Raw genomic sequence first — 20,114 nt, 5'->3', positions numbered from 1 at the left:
CTTTGATACCTCTACATTAATGGCCCTGTTTACTAAGCCACTCTGTAGGCGCGCTAACTTTTTAGCGTGTGTTAAAAATTAGCACCTGCTAATGATAGAGACACACGTAGGAATATAATGGGTGTCTTTATTATTAGCGTGCACTAAAAAGCTAGTGTGCCTACAGCGCAGCATAGTAAACAGGGCCCTAAGGGGCTCATTTTCAAAGCACTTAGCCTTCCAAAGTTCTATAGGTTTCTATGGAACTTTGGAAGGCTAAGTGCTTTGAAAATATGCCTAAAAGTATTTCTTGAGGGGCCCTTTTACTAAGTCATGTTCTACACGCATCAGTTTTGAACTACCGCCCGGCTACTGAGTGGCTCGGGCAGTAATTTCATTTTTTACTAAGCGTGCCAGAAATTTTCCGGCGCACGGCGCTAACTGAGCAGTAATTAGCATTGTACACGTGTAGACCATTACTGCCCGGTTAATGTGTGAGACCTTACCACTAGGTCAACAGGTGGCGGTAAGGTCTCAGGCCCAAAAATGGACAATGAAAGCACGCCAATTTTAATTTTGCCACACGACCATTTTTGGCCCCCCCAAAAAAGGCCTTTTTTGCAAGTGCACTGAAAAATGGACCGGCACACGTCCAATACACACGTCTACACCAGCACAGGTCATTTTTCTTCGTACCTTAGTAAAAGGACCCCTAAACTTTTCAGTTGCTTCTCACTTTAAAGCCAATAGCCCTAATTTTAAATGAACTAATTTGTTTTCTTTGAGTACCGTAGTCCTTGGTTAGTATGTTTATTATTATCATCATTACCTTCTAGGCCTCGGTTAAGAACTTCACCTAGTCCTCGTGAACTAGCATCCATAGTTAAAATAAACAGAAGATTAAATAGTGGAAATCCTAGACCTGGAGCTGTTCTAAGTTCTAGATCCAATTGTCAGATGCCCTTTGATATTCTTCATTTCATTCAAATAAAATGGATTATCATTTTTCTTTGACTTTCTGGTTAGTCTGTGGAGCAGAGCAGAAATTTATGTAAATCAGATAACAAGCTTTCAGTAATAACCGGTGAATACTAGCAATCTTTTAACCTTCTTTAAGTAGTTTTTGGAACAGGCCCCAACCTGTTAAAGGTTTTCTTTGGCCAGAATCTACTGCCCTAGAAGTGGTACTTTGTTGTACAGTAAACTTTGCTTATATTGGGTTTAAGCTTAAGGCCATTTTCTACAGCTTCTGAAATACTGCTTCCAGTCTTTACAGGTGGTCCTCAAATCAAGTGGAAAATATTAGTATGTCATTTAGACATTAGATCTCAAAACACAGCTTCACTAAATACAGTTTGCATGAGACATTGAAAACTAGCAGGAGCATTGCATAATCCAAATAATACTCTTCCTAAGGATGCATTGAGGCATATTTTCAAAGCACTTTGGGAGGCTAAGTTCCATAGGTTTCTATGGAACTTTGGGAGGCTAAGTGCTTTGAAAATAAGCCTCATAGTGTAACTAGATCATTAACATGATTCTTGAACTCCTGAAATATGTGTGGAGACACATCTGTATGTCTGTTTAATTGGCCATGCATTTCTAGTATTAATTAAAGATGGAATCACATTGTTGTAGCCAATATCTGTATCTGAGGTTCTTGGGTGTGTGGATTTTGATTGTGGGTGCTTTCCAATATGTAATGGAGCTCTTTTCTTGCTTTCAGTTTTTTTATGCTGTAAACCACCGGAACCTTTTATTTGATAGCTGGTATATCAAGTTTGTTAAACTGTAAATTGTAATTTTATCAGATTCTATAGGGTGCTTATACTAAGGTGCGCTAACGAATTAGTGTGCATTAAGTGCCATGGAGCACATAGGGGATGTGTGGAATTTAGGGACCCTTTTACTAAGGCATGGTAGGCTTACTTTCAATCCTCTTGCAATTTAACAATTTTGAATAATTTGTGTCATCAGCAAATTTGATCGCCTTGCTCATTATTTCTGTTTCCAAGTCATTTATAAATATGTTGATTAGCCCATTTCTCTGTCTCCTGGCCCTCCCAATTCCTGGAAAACTCCTTTTATATTTCTTTACTGCAGTCTCAGTCAATGCATCTACCACTGTATTTTTTTTTTTAAATTTGCCTCACATCTGCTGCTTTGTGGCTTTTAATTTTTTGGTTATGTCAAATGATTATGTGATGACTTTAAAAAATGATCGACATAATGGACTAGATTCTATATACCTCCTAAAAGTACAGCGCTGAAATGAAATTTGCTTAGGTGTATTCTATAAAGTAGGCATTAATTTAGGCATTCTTTATAGAATAAGCCTTGTAGAATACGCTGAGCGTCAATCCATGCGACTAAATGTAGTCGCGGTCAATTACGCCAAGTAAAACCTGCTGTAAATCCCAATGCCTAAATTAGGTGTGGAGCAGGTGCATTCTATAACAATGCACATAGATTTTACAAGCACCCGTGACCCACCCATTCCATGCCCATAACCACACCCATTTTTCAACTATGCAACATATATTTACATGCACCATATTAGAAAATACGTTTAGCAAGTAATGAGCATAATTCCTAATTAATGCCAATTAGTGCTGATAATTGGTTAACATCCAATTATTAGCACATATTTTTTTTTGTTACATTTGTATCCCGCGCTTTCCCACTCATGGCAGGCTCAATGCGGCTTACATGGGGCAATGGAGGGTTAAGTGACTTGCCCAGAGTCACAAGGAGCTGCCTGTGCCTGCAGTGGGAATCAAACTCAGTTCCTCAGTTCCCCAGGACCAAAGTCCACCACCCTAACCAGTAGGCCACTCCTCCACTAATTAAGGGGCCATTTTCCCGCGTGCCAGGGCCCTTTTTATTGCAGCAGGTAAAAAATCCCCCAGACACACATGGCCATGTGGTAAGAGAACTCTTACCGCATGGCCATGTGGTGGAGAGCCCTTACCGCTACCCATTGAGGTGGAGATAAGGGCTCCTGCGCTAACCTGGTGGTAACCGGGCAGTGTGCGGTGATGCCAGATTAGCTCTGGGTTACCGGTGTGCAAGCCATTTCTGGGGGATTTTCTTTTTCCCCAGGAAATGATGCGTTATTGGACAGGACTATTGCTGACGGCCACGTGGGTCGGCGATAGTCCCGGAAGAGCGAGCAGTAAGCCCGTGCTGGGCTTATCACCACTCTGTAAAAGAGCCCCTAAATTATGCACATTGTTATGGAATATGCTTCAATATCTGTGTAGAAATCTTGTCGTGATATATATAATCCTTGTGAATATGTTCTGACCTCACTGAGATTTCAACTGAACTGGTCCATTTCCAAACAGGAAAAAAATGAAGAAAAGAGTTTCTAATCTCTACTTCCTCTAAGGCATTGTTCTTCCATGCAAGGGCCAGGGGCCATTGGTGGCCCCCATTCTCTTTCTGTTTTTTTTCCCTTCTACCCTGCCTCTCTACTCAGGCTCAGGACTGAAAGGGGAAAGTGGATGAGGAGAAGAATCGCATGCTTGAAGGACAAAGCATTTCTCAATAAACAAAAGAGAATGCATTTGGAAATAAAGCTAACCCGGTAGGGGAGGGGGGAGACTTGGACAGGGATGATTGGCACTGGCTTTAGCTTCCACTTCTTTTTTTTCCCCTGTACCATTATCTAGTCAGCCCCAGAGGAAAGGGGAAGTAGCGTCTCAGTGCTGGAAGCTGGGGATGGCTTCAGCTGTGAATGGTAGCTAGTCAAATTGTGAAGCTCCATTAACTGCTGAAACAGCTTTAAAAAAAAAGCGATAATTAGGATTCATTTAGTTCATTTTGATCTGTGTAGGGTGTTTTTGAAGTCATCAGTACTAGAAGTGCTCTCCACCTCTAGATAACAGTACAGATTCAACTTGAGCAGCAGGGGGAGTGCAAGGTCCCCCCCCCCCACCGCCCGCTACCTTACAAATGTTCCTCATCGTACCCTGGAATGCACCTCCTTATGCAAGTGAAGAGGTAATTCCATCTTGGTGCTGTTTGAACCCATGCTGGGTCAGACCAGTGGTCTATCTAGCCCAGCATCCTGTTTCTAACAGTGGCCAATCCAGGTCACAAGTATCTGGCAGAAACCCGAATAGTAGCAACATTCCATGCTACCGGTCCCAGGGCAAGCAGTAGCTTCTCCATGTCTGTCTCAAAAGCGGACTATGGACTTTTCTTCCAGGAAATTGTCCAAACCTTTTTTTTAAACCCAGATACGCTAACTACTGTTACCTTATCCTCTGGCAATGAGTTCCAGAGCTTAACTATTCATTGAGTGAAAAAATGTTTCCTTCTATTTTTTTTAAAAGTAAGTCCATGTAACTTCATTGAGAGTTCCCTAGTCTTTGTACTTCTTGAAAGAGTAAAAATCAATTAAGTTTTACCCGTTTTACACCACTCAGGATTTTGTAGATCTCAGTTATTTCAAATCAGTTCTTGTATACTGCTAATATCCTCTTTCCAGAGTTCAGTGCAGTTTACAGAAGCATATCTCCCCTCATCTGTCTCTTTTCCAAGCTGAAGAGCCCTAACCTATTTAGTCATACTTTATATGAGAAAGAAAAGTCCATAAGCCGTTATTAAAATGGACTTGGGAAAATCCACAGCTTATTTCTAGGATAAGCAGCATAACATTTGTTTTACTGTTCTGGGATCTTGCCAGGAACTTGTGATCTGGATTGGCCACTGTTGGAAACATGATGCTGGGCTTGATGGACCTTCGATCTTTCCAAGTATGGCAACACTTACGTTCTTATCCCCTTTATCATTTTGGTTGCTGTTCTTTTTTAATTCCACTATTCTTTTTTGAGATACCACAACCAGAACTGAATGCAATTCTCAAGGTGTGGTTGCAATATGGGAGCGATACAGAAGCATTATAATATTCTTGGTCTTATTGACCATCCGTTTCCTAATAATTCCTAGCATTTTGTGTGCTTTTTTGGCTGCCACCACACACTGGGCAGAAGATTTCAGTGCATTGTCTACAATGACACCTAGATCTTTTTTTTGTGTACTGACTCTCAAGGTACACCCTAGAATCAGGTAACTGTGGTTCGGATTATTCTTTCCAATATGCATAACTGCATTTGTCCACATTAAATTTCATCTGCTATTTGGATACCAAGTATTCCAATATCCTAAGGTCTTCCTGCAGTACTTCACAGTCCCCATGTATTTTGACAACTTTGAATAGTTTAATCACCTCACTTGTCATTCCGATTTCCAGATTATTTATAAATATTTTAAATAGCACTGTTCACCCTCTTCCACTGACAGAAATGCCCACTTAACCCTACCCTCTGTTTTCTGTCCAATAATCCACAACAGAACATTGTCTCCTATCCCATGACGCTTTAATTTTCTCAGGAGTCTCTCATGAGGACCTTTGTCTAAAGCTTTCTGAAAATCTAGATACACTGCATCAACCGACTCACTGTTTCCCAGTGGATCCAACACCGTTTCCTCTCGTATTATTCCCTGCATTCCGCTAAGGACTAGATCTAAAATAGCTCCCCCTCTTATCAGTTCCTGGACCTGTTGCTTCTTGCTTCTTTCAGATGGTAGTGACCTTTCATAACCATTGGCTTGAACTGAATTTGAGCTTGTGAACAGGAGATGAAATGTTCTTGGAGATTAGGGTTAGGGTTGGAGAAACCAGTCAGATGCTAAAGAAGAGATTTAATTTACATAGACACCATATGAAAAATGCCAGTACTAACAAAGATGTCACGCCTGTGGGGCAGCACTTTACAAAACCAGAACACTGTAACAGTGACTTCATGGTAAGAATCTTAAAAGAGAACTTTAAAACAATGCAGGAACGTAAGACCTTTGAAGTGAGAATGATTACATATTTTGACACCCACCAGACAGGACTTAACAAAGATCTGGGTTTTCTAGCCCATTATAAACCATAAAATTGTACTGCTTTGTCACCCTCCTGTCCCTCTTCCTGTCTCTCACCTATCCACCCCCATCCTGTTAGACTGTCACTAGAATGCTTTGATGTTTCACTTATATATACTGTCATCTACCAACATTTGCTTATTTCCGATCTGAGGAAGAAGGGCAACCTTCGAAAGCTAATCAAGAAATGTATTAAGTTATGTCCAATAAAAAAGGTATCATCTTATTTTTTTTTCCATGTTTTATTTTGTTTTATTTCTATTGATTACCTTTGAAATTCCCATGTAAGTACGTAGTAATCTTGCACAATTAAATAGTGTTTCTGGCTGCAAATAGACCAGTGAGTACAAATGTTTTGTTACTCTCTGGCAGTAATGGCAAGGAAGAGTGTACTAAAGGTTATGCTTGTTTAATTTGCTTCCTTTTTTAAAAAATACTTTTTTTGTAATGCTTGTGTATAGCTATAGGGAACAAGGCTTGTTCCTTATTAACACAGTGGATGTTACATGATTTATTTAATTTTGTAATATTATTTATTTTCTTTATATATTTCATTATCTTGTATTTTTTCCTGCCCAAATGGTTTAGCTTGGGCAATGCTAGTTTAACTTTTTTGTGCATGATTGCATTTTGCAAATGAAAACCACAGACAGAAATGAGCAGCAGAAGCTAAAAATTCCAGATTAAAAGAATTTGGCATAGACAAACAAGGCCACTTTTAATTCTGGCGAAAATCCAAATTTATTCATAGAAATGCCAGTGGATGTATTTAAGAAGTGAACTCGCAAGGAAGGGTACTAGCTCCTTTCATTATGAATTCAAGCTGTTAAAAAGGTGGGGGAAGTAGAACGCTGAAGATAATATTGAAGATGGGAACAACATGATTTCTCCCTATTTCTGAGCCTTTTGCTCTGTTAGGCCAGACCTTAATATTTCTCAGTTTGTACTTAGGGAAAACAGCTGGCATTCTAATCAAAGAAAAATCTTAATCTATCTCTGTAGAAATTTCTCTGGTCCAAAAAATAAGTTGAAAAATCATGATACTGTAGAGAATGTTAAATTGGTCTAATTTTCAGTCTGTAGCCCCACCTAGCAGAGAGGATGGTTGGAGGGGTATTTAATGAGATTTTAGATATACAGTTATACCTGGCACATTCCTCCTGATTTTTTTCCAGCTTCCACTTTTACTGGGCACCATGAGCCTTCATGTGTAATTACATGAGATTATGGAGGAAATACCTTTTTTATAAATTCCCCACTTGGGTGGGGCCAGTTTACCCTTTTATATGCCAGTTCTGAGGACACACCCAGCAGTCAGATTTTCAGGATATCTGCAGTCAATATGCATGAGAAAGATATATAAGCATTACCTCCATTTTATGCAAATCTGTCCTTTGCGTAGTCATTGTAGCAGGGGCGTATCTGGAATCCGGCAGTAGGGGGGGCCAGAGCCAGAGAGGGGGGCACATTTTTGCCTCCCTTCCCCCCCCCCGCCGCCGCCTCTCTTCACCCCCTCCCCGCCGTCAACCCTCCCCCGCTGCTTACTTTTGCTGGCGGGGGGCCCCAACCCCCGCCAGCCAAGGTCCGACCCGCAGTCTTCATATTTCGTCTTCCTCCGACTCCTCCGTGGCCATGCTGCAAGGAAGTAACGCTGCAGTGCTGATTCGTTGAATCCAATTCGGAGTCTGACGTCGCAGCATGTTGTACGCGCATACAACGTGCTGCGACGTCAGACTCCGAACTGGATTCAACGAATTAGCACTGCAGCGTTACTTCCTTGTAGCATGGCCACGGAGGAAGACGAAATATGAAGACTTCGGGTCGGACCTCGGCTGGCGGGGGTTGGGGCCCCCCGCCAGCAAAAGTAAGCAGCGGGGGAGGGTTGACGGCGGAGAGGGGGCCAGGGCAAAATCTGCGGGGGCCCAGGCCCCTGTGGCCCCACGCAGATACGCCCCTGCATTGTAGGTATCCTGAAACCCTGACTGGCTGAGTGTCTTGAAAATTGTGTTGAAATCCTCTGCTCTACATACACAACCTCATCCTATAAAAGTCACCAAAAATTGCATACACAGATTTGGGTGCATGCTCAATTTGTGAGTGCAATTTAATTGAATAATGAGCCAATTACTGACAATTGGCTTTTTAACAGGCAATTATTGGTTCTAATTGAAATCAACATGTATGCAGGTAAATTTAAGTGTGTGATCAACGCCTAAATTTTACGCCCCTCCCAGAAAAGAGGAGGGGGGGGGGGCAGAAATGGGAAGGTCATGGGCATTTTGCAGTGGAGCGTGGGTGTGGATTCCAGTTATGCATCTATTACAGAATAAGGGGATTCTGCATGTAAATTTAAGCGGGGCATTTGCGCCACATTTTCATTGTTGTAAACGGACATGCCTAAATTTATGTGTGACCTCTTCACTTAAGCGCTGTTCAGTAAACAGCGCCTAACTTTAGGTCGGGCTTATAGAATAGTGCTTAAGCAGTCTTTTTTCAGTGCCAGTTATTTTTTAGGCACGATTTATAGAATTCACCTCACAGTGTGTGACAGGGAGGAGGCTTTTTCTTTAACCATGCACTGCATTGAAAGGAGCATTTCTTCTGCTGTCCTCCTGACACTTCACACAAACATTACTCATCCTGTTAGACCCCCTCCCCACCCTTTAAAAGTTCAGGAGTGGGCTAGCAGTGATTCTGTTTTGCATGGCGCTGAATACTGCTAGCTAGTGAGCCTGTATGACTTTGATGGCATTTCACCTGCTCAGGCTGAGCATTTCCTGTGAAGGGTTGCCATGGTGGAGGAAGAAATGCACTCTGCTTCCTCTAGGTGGCTGCTTCACTTATTGGGGAACCTGGACCTGCCTGTCTGTGACACAGCCTGCAGCTCTTTCTGGAAACCAGTATGCCTACTCTAAGGTGTCACTGTTGTATGAAAGCCCCTTGTTTTAGTAACCTCAGAGCCACTAGGATTTTCAGACTATCCACAATAAATACATATAACTAAGCTTGCATATACTGCATGTCCAAGGAATGCAACGTTATTTCATGCATGCTCATTAAGAATATTCTAAAGAGGCTATTGGCTTCAGAGTTCCCACCACAGATTTGGGAAATATTGCTTTAGTGCATATATTCTTGTGCAGGTATGGCAAACTCCAGTCCTTCAGTACCACAAACAGCCTCTGCATAGATAGAAGCAATTATTAGCATGTGTACCTGTACCGTCTGAAGAGTGTGCATGCTGTCTTTTCATGGCTGTGTAAAGGGGCATTCCGGGGGAGATTGGGGAAGTAATTACATGGGTGTTAGGGATGTGTGTTTTGTTAGCATGCCTTAAAAACTTTAGTGCATTCTAATTTATTTAATAAGCACTAACCCAGTGACTCTTGTGTTGGAATGTTGGTTAAAAGCTTTCTTAAAAGAAATATGTGAAACGAATCAAGAAAATGTCCAAACATTGGGGAAAAAATGTGAGAGATATCCCCCCCAAAAGTGGAAAATTATTTTTCATGTACATTCCTTTGCCATTTAGTCCTCTTCAAATGTTTCGTATTATAATAGATAAAAAGCTGAGGTGCGAGCTGTGCTGGAACAAAGAAATGCTGGATGGTTGTGTATCGGCATCTGGAGTTGCAGGCACACATATGGGTCTAGATTCAGTAAATGGTGCTCAAAGTTAGGCACTGAAAAAAATCGATGTTTAATGCTGTTCAGTAATGGGCACTCAAAGATGAGCGTCCATTATAGAATACAATTGAGTGCTGATTTTGCCGTCTAAATTTGGGTGGCAGGACTTATGCTTGCTGAAAACAGGTATAATTCCTGGTGTCCAATTATGGGCGCAGATCCCTGGTATTGTATAACACTACGCACAAATTTTAGGAACGCCCCTGAACTACCCATGCTCCTCCCTTGGCCACACCCCCTTTTGGGTTGTGCGTAATGTGATTTAAACACACATTGCTATAGAATAGCACAGAGCAAAATGTGTGCCCAGTTCCAAATTGGTGTCGATTAGTGCCAATTAGCATCCAGTTATTGGCACTAATTGGCTGCACATCTTTGATCAGTGCCATTTTGGGCATCATATATAGAATCTGGTGTACGATGGAATGTCACGCTCCGCAATAAACAATACTATTGCAAAAATTGCTTTGTTCACAGAACAGCATTCCAGTACACAGGTGGGCTTATGCGTTCAATTCAGGCACTGATACCCTTTTCTTGTGCCTTAATCAGGGCTAGCCCAAGGGTATATGACCCCCTTGGTCTTGACTGCCAGTCCTTGAGGGCTGCCAATGGATCAGGTTTTCAGGATACCCCTAATGAATATACATGAGAGAGATTTGCATGCCTACTGCCTCCATTGTATGGGAGTTAAGACCAAGGTCCTAAGCCAGGGGTGGACAATCACAGTCCTCGAGGGCCAAAACCCAGTTGGGTTTTCAAGATTTGTATAATAAATGTACATGATACTGATTTACATGTACTGCTCCCATTGTATGCAAATAGATCTTATACATATTCATTCTGGAAATCTTGAAAACCCATTGTGACTGACTGTGGTTGCCCAGCCCTGCCCTAAGTTAAACTTTAACTGTGTGCTTCCCCCCTCCTCTGCCCCTTTCCCTAGGGGTGACTCAAGGCTATACCTTCCCCCCTTGTACTGCAGCATCCTCCCCCCTCCCCCTCTATCCCAGGTTCAGCATGTCATCTCTCCTGCCCTTTCCTTGTCTCATTTCCTCTTCCACATTCCCTTGTCCAGCATCTCTCCCCCCCCCCCCCTTTCCCCTGCCACTGCTGCCTTATCTCTTTCCAGTTCACTGTACCTTCTCCCCCCTTGTGGTGCAGCACCCCCGGTCCAGCATCTCATATCCCCTTCCCATATCTTATCTCCCATTCCACAGTCTCTTGTCCAGGTTCTTCCCTCCTCTTCCCTTTCCTTTCTTGCTGTCACCTTATCTCTTCCCAGGTCACTTAAGTGGTATGGGGCGTTCCAGTAGAACTTGAGCATGGGCCTCTATTAGAAGGGCATGCACTGGCGCCGAGTATCTTTTGATGTGGCCTGGGAAGAGGTAAGTTGACAGTGGTGGAAGGGAGAGGGGGGAGATGCTAACCATGGGACTAAGGTAGGGAAGAGAAGATGACAGGATGCTCTCCTGCCATGCCACTATCCTCACTGAATGCTGCTGCCCCAGGCAGACACCTGGTCCACCTAGTGGCAGGGCTGACCCTGGTGCTAAGTATGGCTGTTACTAGTGCAGACCCACCTGTGCATGTGTCTGGCACATTCTGCTATGAAGCCTCATTCTGAAATGCTTTATTCATGACATGGCTGCACATATCAACAGAGAAAAGAAAGAGAGCAGGCCAAGGAGCTGTGTACTCAAGTGCTCTGCAAGACTCCTACAATCTTGCCCCCTTTGGCATGCACTTCCTGCTGCCATGGGGCTGGGGTGGCAGAGAGTTCTTGAGTATGCAGCTGTAATGAATATGCATGCAAATATGTCTCATGCATATTCATTAGGGATATCCTGAAAACCCAACTGGCTGGTGGTCCTTCTAGACAGGATTGAGAACCACTGTATTAGAGTTCACCCTGGTGCGCTGTTGCATGATGACATTCCAGGGGATAACCCTCTGGCATCACAATCACACATAATAACAAGGTCTCCTTCATGTAAGGCCTCCATTGTGGAAGCCACCTGTACACTGGGACTTGCCTCCTTTACAAAATCTCCCTTTGAACCACTTTTTACTGCTGCATCGCTCAAGTTCCCAACATAGAAGGTGCTAATTCTATATAGGTATAGTTTGCTTGCTTTGTTTAGGGGAAGGGGTAAGGAGCTCAGATTATTGGCTGAGGGGGACTTTCTCCCCTTGCTCTATCAGGGGTATTGCTTAGCATTCTCTCCCCTGACACATACGTTCTTTTCCACACATACCCACACTATCGCTCCCTCAGGCCCCACCCTCTCCTCCCAGGCCTGTCTGCTGCTTGACATGAAGGTGGCTCTGAAGCATCTTGAAATTCAAAGCAGCATCACAATAATGTGTTGGATGTGTGACATCATTCTGGAATGCAGGTGAGGCAAGGAGGCAGACATTTTCCGCTCCAGAGTGCTTATCCCATAAACCAGTTCTACAGAAGGAAAACTTGTGCCAGCTGCCTGCTGGCGTCCTTTGCTACCCATATGAGCATGCCTCAACATTTGCACTTAAGACATAGCAGGATGAGCCAGCTTTTAGCTGGTGTTGGAAACCCAGTGGCAGGATTCTCAGTTGCTGTTGTTTGAATTGCAAGCAGTTTTATCTGAGAGCTTGGCTTTCTCTCAAGCACTCCTGGGCAAAGACCTCAGACTTTTGTCTCTTCTTGGTCATTCAGCTGCCAGTGCCCTTATTTAGGTAAATTAAAATTGTGTACATATATTTTTCATGTTTGCCTTCATTTCTAATATGGCAGATTTATGATCTCAAGAGTTTTTAAGGGTACCAGCAGAAAGATGAAATATCAGAATCATATATTTTTGAAATTCCTTTCAAGCAGGAAACTACGTACCATGGACTGGCAGTGCTAACAAGTATCCTCTAGTAGCTGACACTGTACCTTATTGGTGAACAAGTCTATGACTCACCTGTCGAAAGATAAATCCTTTCAGTTGCTCATTGCATATCTTCTGATGGTAACATCCATAGAAGCTCTCTTCTAGGACCGACATAACAGGAGCCCTCAGGAACTGCACCTAACCCCCCCCCCCCCCCCCCGAGGATTGGTCACAGAAAATTGTATCTGGTCGGATTTGACTTTTTTTTTTTTTAGTAAAAGAACTTCTGGAAGACAGTGATACTAGGAAAGCCATGTGCAGTAAAAAGAAAGCGAGCCGGCCATGGAGCTGTGTACTCAAGTGCTGTGCAAGACTCTGACGATCTTGCCCCCTGGTGTCGTGACAGCCTTACCTAATCTAAGTTTGACTATTAGGTGTCACTGTTGTATGAAAGCTCCTCGTTTTAGTAACCTCAAAGCCACTAGAGTTTTCAGACTATCTAACTCTGGTAGATGTACACTTGTTGCAGTTGGTGAAGAGGGAAATCCAATTAAAGGTAAACATAAGTTTACAGGCGGGATAAATGGAAACAGGAGGAAATATTGAAAACAAACAAAATGGAACCTGTAGCATAAGCAAAAGAAATAAATACCGTTGCCAACTACTGCATGAGACTTTTATATGATAACGGGCATTACATCCTCTCTTTCTTGGAAGGAGAAAGATATGAGAGTTTATAGTGCTCTGCTGTACACAAAATAATCATACTCGTTTCTGTCACTATTCAGTTATGCTGCAGATACATACCTAGTTTAGCAAGCTTAAAAACAGTTGCCTACACAACTTGGCCTTCAGCATATGGCCATCTGCCTTTCTTTTTTTGTTAAAACTATTTAGAAGCATATTAAAGAAAACAAATCTAGAACTGTGTGGCAACTTAAAAGAGCATTTTTGTTCCCATAACTCACATGCTTTGTGAGAGTGGAAAAATGGGTGGGAAGAGTTTAGGTGTAGGAGAAAGTGGAGGATGGGGGTTTAGAGTGCAGGTTGGTTGAGGTGTCTGGCTTCGATGGGGAATGTGTGGTTGTGTGTGTGTATGTGTAGCATGGGGATGGGGTGCACTCGGTCATCCTTCTTCCTTCCTCTTCCTGTGTTGCATAAGGTGGCAGAGTACATGCACTAGGGTCACAGAAGAAGGTAGATTTCTTTTTTATGGCATGAACATTGGGGTGCAGGATAGGTGATGTAATTATGGAGCCCTGATATGTGACAGATGAGGCACCGGTGCCCTAGCCATGATGACCCTTGTGGAGGGGGATGTGAGATTTCTGAGTCTTCAGAGCAGTATGGGGACTTAAGATTGCAGACATACCAAGTCACACGCATTTTGCTTGTGACACATGCATTGGGCCCCAAACTCTAGCTCACGCCAAAGCGCCCTCTTCTCCCACTTTGGCATCTTGCATGGGCAAGCACCCTGTATCTAGTATCTCTTCCTTTCATCCTCCCCCCCCCCTTTCCGATTCCAGGTCTGTCCTTCTCCCCCCCCCCAGGTCCTGTTACTTTTTCTCCTTGCTGCCAGTCCCAGTAGAAACGCTGCTTCCACTGAGTCAGCCTGCCTCGGGGCTTTGGGCCTCCTCCATGATGCATCCGCCCTCACTGACCCAACTTCCTGCTTCCATGAGGGTAGGTCGCATTAAAGGGAAGGCCCAAAGCTCCGAGGCAGGCTGATTTAATGGAAGCAGTGCTGCGAATAGCGGCAAGGGGGGAAAAGTGACGGGGACTGCAGGGAGGGAGAGGGTGGAAGGAGAAAGGGGACATATACTGGAACCGGGAAGGAGGGGGACGCTGGAACTGGGAAGGGAGGAGGAAGGAAAGGAAAGGAAATGGGACAGATGCTGGAACTGGGAGGGGGAGGAAAGGGAACAAATGCTGGACTGGGAGAGGGTGGAAGGAGAAAAGGGACAGACAACAGAACCAGGAAATTGTGGGGGGGGGGGGGGGGAAGGGGAGGGACGCTGGCACTGGGAAGGGGGGAGGAAAGGTAGGAAAAGAAATGGGACAGATGCTGGAACCGGGAGGGGGGAGAGAAGGGGACAAACACTGGACTGGGAGAGGGTGGAAGTAAAAAGGGGACAGACTGGAACTAGGAAATGGGGGGGGGGGGGAGAAAGGGGAGGGATGCTGGAACCGGGAAGGGGGGGGAGGGGGAGAAAGGAAAGGAAAAGAAATGGGACAAATGCTGGAACCAGGAGGGGGGAAGAAAGAGGACAGATGTTAGACCTGCAAGATGGAGAGGGAAAGAGAGGTGCTGGATCCAGGGATACAAAGATGAAGGAGATGCTGCTTTACAGGAGGGAGGGGGGACAGAAAGGAAGAAGTGCTGGACCAAGGAGATAGAGGGAGAGGTGTTGGAGCAGTGGGGTAGGGGAGTAGAAAGGAGAGAGAAAGACTGGAGGAGAGGAAGGGAGGGGAGAAAGACACTGGACCCAAGAGGGCGATATAATGGGGTGGAAGAGGGAGATATAATGGGGTGGGGGAGGAGAGAAAGAGAGATAGTGAAGGAGAGAGATATTGACCCTAGAGTAGGGGGTAGGGGGTGTGAGGTATGGGAGGAAGGGAGAAGAGAGAGTAGGGCCAGGAAGAGATATTGGGCACGGAGGGAGCATAGGGCAGGGACACAAGAGCAAAGCTGGACAGAAAGGGAGTAGGGACACATAGGGAATTGGACATGGGGGGATGCTGATCACAGAGGAAGAGATATACACTGCAGGACAGGTCAAGATAGGGACGCAGAGGAGAGATGCTGAAAGAAGAGGAGGATAAGGACACAGAGAGCAGATACTGAATAGGGAGGGAGGGAGTTATAGAGACGGATACAGAGGGGAAATGCTGGATAGAACAGATAGGGATGCATAGGGAAGTTGGATGGTGGACATGGAGAGAGAAGAAAAGTCAGATGGATAGGAGACCCTGCACAGACAGGAAAAAAGCAGAAGAGAGACACCGAGGCCAACACAAATAGAAAAATAAAATGCTCAGACAACAAATGTAGGAAAAAAGTATTTTATTCTGAATTTATTAATTAAACTATGTCATCTTTGAAAATGCCCATATCTGGTATTTTGCATTTCAGTTTCTTTCTTTCTGTTATTGTTGTGTGCAGAGTCTGACTTCCTGAGGTTTCCAGTTCAGTTTCATGCCTTCATACCTCTGTTACTGATGTGTGGTCCCTTGTTTCATATTTGTGAAGGTCTATCTGTTTTTTTTTTGTGTCCGACTAAGGCAGTGATTCCCAAACATTTTACTATGGCAGAACCCCTAAAATATTTTTTCATACACCGAGGAACCCTCAATTTATGTAAACATGTATATTCCTGGAATAAGGTGTGGTACTCTGCTAGCTTGTAATGCCTGTGTAGAGATCTTGTTGCAGTCATGCTTGTTGTGTGTTTTTTTTCAATAGGTAGTATCTTGGTGTTTTAGGCATGGTATAATATTTATAGTGCTGCCTTTTCATGCATAAGGTTGTCGCTTTTTGAGTCTTGGGAGTTAGTGCTGTTAAGGTATGGTAAGGTTCTGAATGTGTTTTTACACAAGTTTCTGCATAGTGTTTTGTAGTGGAGGGATTAAGTGTTGGCCTTACTGAAGTGACACCAAAACTTTAATCTAATTTTAGGTTGTCATAACATCAGACGAAGTTTTAGAAAATGTTGCATAATCTGTAGTGTGTTGAGGTAGTTGTCTTTATAGCAGACGTGTGTGTGTGATCAAGTTTAACTGCCAGATGTGGGATCTTTAAATACAGTTGAATTCTTTCTATAGGTTTGTATGTGGTTTAGTGTTAAATGTTTGAAATAATTGTGTTTAAAATATATAACTTGTCATCCATGAAGGCACATAAAGGCATTACTTTTCAATAAGTGTAGCTGGCAGCCCTTCCTTGGACTTCAGTCCCTTCACCACCATTTCAAATGTATAGATTGACTGCACTGTGAGAAAAACCTCACTCAGGGGGGGATGCACTAAAGTCGTCGTTAGAGCCGTACCGAATTCCATAGCGAATCGGTAGGGAACGGCTATGCATGAAGGAAAGGGAATGCAAATCAGCTGCTCGTTGCAACTCCACTTGCATTCTCTAATCCTTCGTAAAACCGTCGGATAATCGGCTGGTAGAGCATGCGCAGAGCAGCCAAGCATTATGCTGACTGCTCTGCGCATGCCAGGGACGTAAAAAAAAAACGTCCTTTATGGACGGCCTTGCCCCCCCCCCCCCCCGCTCGAGGTCGCCGCCGCTGCTCCTCGCTCCCCCCTGCATTGAAATCAGAACTTTACGCAGCCCCGGCCCCCCTCCCTTCCTTCCTTCCTTGAAATGACAGCTTCCCCGCCATCCTCTGTCCCCTTGTGGCCCCGCCCCCCGAGGTCGTCTCCGCCGCCGCTCCCCCCTCCACCCACCCCCTCCTTCTGCCACCGGGCCCTCAGAGCGCCTCTCACCTCCGTGTGAAGGCATTGCACCGGCAACAACAGCTGATCGCCTCTCTGGACTTCCCTCCTTTCCTACTACTACTACTATTTAGCATTTCTATAGCGCTACAAGGCATACGCAGCGCTGCACAAACATAGAAGAAAGACAGTCCCTGCTCAAAGAGCTTACAATCTAATAGACAAAAAATAAATAAAGTAAGCAAATCAAATAATTAATGTGAACGGGAAGGAAGAGAGGAGGGTAGGTGGAGGCGAGTGGTTACAAGTGGTTACGAGTCAAAAGCAATGTTAAAGAGGTGGGCTTTCAGTCTAGATTTAAAGGTGGCCAAGGATGGGGCAAGACTTAGGGGCTCAGGAAGTTTATTCCAGGCGTAGGGTGCAGCGAGACAGAAGGCGCGAAGTCTGGAGTTGGCAGTAGTGGAGAAGGGAACAGATAAGAAGGATTTATCCATGGAGCGGAGTGCACGGGAAGGGGTGTAGGGAAGGACGAGTGTGGAGAGATACCGGGGAGCAGCAGAGTGAATACATTTATAGGTTAGTAGAAGAAGTTGAACAGGATGCGGAAAACGGATAGGGAGCCAGTGAAGGGTCTTGAGGAGAGGGGTAGTATGAGTAAAGCGACCCTGGCGGAAGATGAGACGGGCAGCAGAGTTTTAAACCGACTGGAGAGGGGAGAGGTGACTAAGTGGGAGGCCAGCAAGAAGCAGATTACAGTAGTCTAAACGAGAGGTGACAAGGGTGTGGATGAGGGTTTTGGTAGAGTGCTCGGAAAGAAAGGGGCGGATTTTACGGATGTTGTAAAGAAAGAAACGACAGGTCTTGGCGGTCTGCTGGATATGAGCAGAGAAGGAGAGAGAAGAGTCAAAGATGACCCAAGGTTTCGAGCTGAGGAGACAGGGAGAATGAGAGAGCCATCAACAGAAATAGAAAATGGGGGGAGCGGGGAGGTGGGTTTGGGGGGGAAAATGAGAAGCTCGGTTTTGGTCATATTTAATTTCAGGTGGCGTTGAGACATCCAGGCAGCAATGTCAGACAAGCACGCTGAAACTTTGGTTTGGATGCAAGGTGAGATATCAGGGGTAGAAAGGTAGATTTGGGAGTCATCAGCATAGAGATGGTAGGAAAAGCCATGGATGAGATTAATGAACCAAGGGAAGAAGTGTAGATAGAAAAGAGGAGGGACCAAGAACAGAACCCTGAGGTACGCCGACAGGCAGAGGGATAGAAGTAGAAGAGGATCCACCAGAGTGAACACTAAAGGTGCGGAGGGAGAGGTAGGAAGAGAACCAGGAAAGGACAGAGCCCTGGAATCCAAGTGAGGACAGGGTTATCGAGAAGTATGCTGTGATCGACAGTGTCAAAAGCAGCGGAAAGATCAGAAGAATGAGGATGGAATATTGACCTCTGGATTTAGCCAGTAATAGGTCATTGGAGACTTTAGTAAGTGCAGGTTTCGGTTGAGTGGAGAGGGCGAAAACCAGATTGTAATGGGTCAAGAATAGCATGTGAGGAGAGAAAATCAAGGCAGCGGCGGTGAACAGCACGCTCAAGTAATTTGGAGAGAAAAGGAAGGAGGGAGATGGGTCGGTAATTAGAGGGACAAGTAGGGTCAAGTGAAGGCTTCTTAAGGAGAGGTGTGACCACAGCATGTTTAAAGGCAGCAGGGACAGTCGCAGTGGAAAGTGAGAGGTTGAGAATGTGACAGATAAAAGGAATAAGAGTAGGAGAGATGGCATTAAGAAGGTGGGTGGGAATGGGATCAGAGGAACAGGTGGTACATTTTGAGGAAGAAAGGAGAAGTGTAGTTTCCTCAATAGTAACTTCAGGAAAGGAGGAAAGGGAATGAGGGGAAGGAGAGAGAGGGGAACGGACTAGTGGAGGGAGAGCTGGTGAGGTAGAGAAAGCAAGGTTTATCTTTTGAACCTTGTTGTGAAAGAATTCAGCAAGGGTCTGAGGAGATAATGAAGGGGGAGTTGGGGGAGGGGGCACCTTGAGGAGAGAGTTCAATGTGGTGAAGAGAAGTCGAGGATTAGAGCCAAGAGAGTTGGTCAGTTGGATATAATAATCCTGTTTGGCACGTAAAAGAGCAGATTGGAAGGAGGTCAGCATGAACTTAAAGTGTAAGAAATCAGCAAGGGCCCGAGATTTCCGCCAGAGGCGTTCGGCGGAGCGGGGTACAGGAACGTAGGTAGCGGATATTAGAAGTCAGCCAAGGTTGGGGTTTTGTACGCCTTACAGGGCGGGTCATCAAAGGTGCAAGAGTGTCTAAGGCAGAGGCCCGCCCTCGTCTGATGTAAGTAATTTACGTAAGTTTCTTACGTCAGACGAGGGCGGGCCAGGGAGGAAAGGAGGGAAGTCCAGAGAGGCGATCAGCTGTTGTTGCCGGTGCAGCGCCTTCACACGGAGGTGAGAGGCGCTGTGAGGGCCCGGTGGCAGACGGAGGAGGGCGGGTGGAGGGGGAGCGGCGGTGGCGACGATCTCAAGGGGGGGGTGGCGGGGGCGGGGCCACGGGGGGGTGCAGAGGATGGTGGGGAAGCTGTCATTTCAAGGAAGGGAGGGGGCCAAGGCTGCGTAAAGTTCTGATTTCAATGCAGCGGGGAGCGGCGGTGACCTCGGGTGGGGGAGGGGGGCAAGGACGTCCATAAAGGACGCTCCTGACGAGCACTTGGTCGTTTTTACCCCCTTCCGATTTTTTTTAAAACATTTTATAAGTTTTCCAAGCCCACACTGCCCCAACGAGAAGTACAGACCTCTCGTTAGATTTCCCTACACAATTTGCTCATCTGCATTCCGTTTGCGTTAGTGGAAAAAAGTATTTAGTGCACTGGCTCGTTAATGGCTCATAAAGTTTAGTGCATCTGGCCCTCCGTGATCTTCAATTTCACTTATTGGGGTGGTAAATGTCACTTTTCTGGATGGGCCTCTTTGCAACTCTGACAACAAAGGAAGAAAAATAATTTTATTTTTTATTTATTGATTGGAATATATTGGTTTTTGGAATGTGCATCTGCCAGAACTAGTTTTAGATATGGCTGGGGCTCGTGAGAAAAATCTCACTCATTTGGCCTTCAATCTCCAGCACTGCGGTAGTAAATCTCCAGCATTGGGATGGGCCACCCTTGACGTCTCTGAGATTGCATAGTGCAATGGTTCCCAAATCTGGTC

The 20,114-nt window shown here is 44.9% G+C and overlaps 1 protein-coding gene across 1 annotated transcript in view; it reads left to right on the top strand.

The window, feature by feature from the left end:
• Positions 1 to 20,114, top strand: part of OSTF1 (osteoclast stimulating factor 1) — a 76,124-nt gene that overhangs the window by 13,012 nt on the left and 42,998 nt on the right. The window lies entirely within an intron of this gene.

This window comes from Microcaecilia unicolor, chromosome 2 (assembly GCF_901765095.1).
Source record: "Microcaecilia unicolor chromosome 2, aMicUni1.1, whole genome shotgun sequence".
In the NCBI taxonomy this organism is placed as follows: domain Eukaryota; kingdom Metazoa; phylum Chordata; class Amphibia; order Gymnophiona; family Siphonopidae; genus Microcaecilia; species Microcaecilia unicolor.
Note: the sequence above shows the minus strand (reverse complement) of the source record. Positions and strands in the feature narration are given on the sequence as shown.